Raw genomic sequence first — 2,756 nt, forward strand, 5'->3', positions numbered from 1 at the left:
TCCAAGAGCAAATGGTTAGGGAGCTGGAGCCTGGCCCTGAACCACTCTGCTTCCCATCTGGCTGGGCAACGGCTCCCTCTGGCTTGCACTCCCACTGCAAGGCCCTCACTAATCAAGCACATACCAGCATCATGTCCTTGAGCCTCCAGAACTGCCAGCTCTTTAATAAACCTCTTTTCTTGATGGGTGAGCCTGCCTCTGGAGTTTTGTTATAGTAAGGAGAGGGGCTCAGATAAATGCTATGAGAGGAATGAAGAGCTGTGGGAGTGGCTGCAGAGAGGGGGTCTGAGTGTCCAGGTCCTAAGAGGCAGACAACAGGGACTCCTGGATGCTCGGGGTGGGGGCAGAGCTGTGGTCCTACAGAGGCTACAGCACACCATGCACGTGGGTCACCTGGGGCAACTCCACGGGACACGCCCTGGGCTGCCCTGCCTTCCCAGGAGTCCTCTCTGCCTGGCCACATGCCAGCCCCCACCACGAGCCCTGCCTCCCACCTCTGGATAGGGCACCTGGGCGTCTTCCCTGCTGCTCCTGAGCTGTGCACAACAGGCTTGCTCTGTGTGTGTGTGCGCGTTCTGCGGGAATGCGGGTCAAGTCATGGGCACTGGCAAGGTGACAGTGATCCAACAACATGGGCCACAACACCAGAGCGAGAAGGGTCACCCGGCAGAGGAGACTCAGTCAGTGGGCACCGACTGAGCAACTCAGAGGCATGAGAGGAGCCCCCGCCCTGGGCAGCCCAGTTGCTGGGTCACTGGCCACCTTGCCCGTCCCTGCGGTGTGAATCCCACATCCCCGCAGAGAGAACGATCAAGGCTTGCCGTCGGAGAAAATGCCTGTTTGTTGAGGAAGAGCTCTGCATATTTATAGAGCCGGGGGTGGTTTGACCGTTGTGGCAGTTTAATGGTTGAAGGGTTTGACAATTGGCATGGGGTGCTTTCTGGTTGGTGGGTAAGGATCATGTGAGCCAGCAGGGCTAGTCTGCTTGGTGGGTAAGGATCATGTGAGCCAGCAGGGCTCACCGTTGCACGGCTCTTCTCGGGGTATGGGGAGGGTAGTCTTTGGAGCTGGGGCGTCTCCCAACATTCCCCCCTCTTTGTTATTAAATGAGAGTGGGCGTCGACTCATTCTGGCTGCTTCCTGCTGAGATGGGGCATCATGGGAGAACAGGAGGGAAGTAGGGAGCCCCCACAGGAGGGTGAGAGGACTGGTATAACTTCAGGAACCAGGTCAACGAAGGTTCCTTGCCACCACAGATCCATGAGGATGTCAGTCCATTCGGCATAGGTCTTGTATGGAGGTGGCATCAGTAGCCAGGAGTTGGTAATTCCTGAGGAGAAGCTGGTAAAAGCTTGATTAGAAATTTTACCCACCTGAGTCTGAATGAACTTTATGATGGGGGAAGGAACAGGCACAGCGAGTTTTTATAGCGCCAATCTAATGGGGTGTCTGGGTCTGCAAGCTGCCTTGTTGGCACAAAGGGGGTTAAGTGTTCAAACTTGAGCGGGGGCTTGGGCGTTTGGGCTGGAAGCAAACAGGTGATAAAGAAGCAGACAGAGGGTCTGAGAAGCCAGGTCATGCTGCAGTAACTTTGGCCTGCCCTGCAGACCAGCCTTCCTGCACCTAACACCTCACTTCCACTCTTCAAGGCTGCTCTTCAGACTTTCTCCTAACTGGGTGTACCAGCTTGCTTCTCTCTTTACCTTTCTCAAAATAGCTTCTCCCACGCTCTGAACGAAGGTGGCCAAGGAGGACAGTGGCCCCTTGTCACCAGATTTCCCTTTGAGAGCAGTCAGATGGCTCCAGGTTTTATGGAAACACCTCAACTTTAAATACTGATACTTGGAATTCTTAGGAAACTGGGAGGGCAAACACAACACACAGGTTCCTCCTTGGGCCCAGAAGGCCCCTGGTAAAGTGCTCCCTTATGATGAAGGTAGTTCCCACTTATTCAGGGGTCACCATGCTCCGGACACCTGAGTGGTTTGTCAGAAGGACAACACACAACGGTCCCACTACTGGCCAGATCCAAGCAAGTAGGGGGTCTGTAAGGAGGAGAAGGGGTCTGGCTGAGGGGGCCCTTAGGCCACTTACTTTGAGTCTCCAGACACAGGGCGAAGAGAGGACCCAAGAGGGGCCAGAAATGAGGGGAGCATTAGGTGTTGGGCTAACACCAGTGACCGGGAGAGGCGGAGCTTGAGGCGCCTTGTGGGGAGGGATGACAAGAGTAGGACCTATGACAGGTGGCGATCCTTGGCTCTTCTGATGAAGGTGCAGGAGTGCCGGGCTCAAGCCTGGAAATGTGAGTCCGCGGGTAAGGTGGCTGTTGGACAGCTTGAGTCTGGCCGCCAAGGGAGTGCATAGTCACCTGAGCAGGACCCTCCCGTTTTGGTTTTAGAGGGGGCTTTCCCCGGTGGGCGATAGTAAACAGTTGACCAGGTGTTAGGAGGTAGGGTTTTGAGAGAGACTGGGGTCGGGAAGGAGCCAGTCTTGATATTGGCATTGGTTCTCTGGCAGATCTGACAAGCGGAAGTGATCTGTTGTAGGAGGGTCTTATCGCGTGGGGAAAGGGTGAAAAAGGAGTGAAGGAAAGTAGTGAGACTCTGTGGACTAGAATGGAATAGAGAGTGAAGAAGCTGGAAGAGTTGTTGGGGATCTTTGGGCCGATCCCCATGGTAACGAGGAGCAGCGGAGAGGAGCTAAAGCTCTGCAGGGCGGCTGATGGAGCTGCTTGATGGGCCTTGGAATTCCCCCTA

The sequence above is a fragment of the Callospermophilus lateralis genome, chromosome 1, assembly GCF_048772815.1.
Source record: "Callospermophilus lateralis isolate mCalLat2 chromosome 1, mCalLat2.hap1, whole genome shotgun sequence".
NCBI lineage: Eukaryota > Metazoa > Chordata > Mammalia > Rodentia > Sciuridae > Callospermophilus > Callospermophilus lateralis.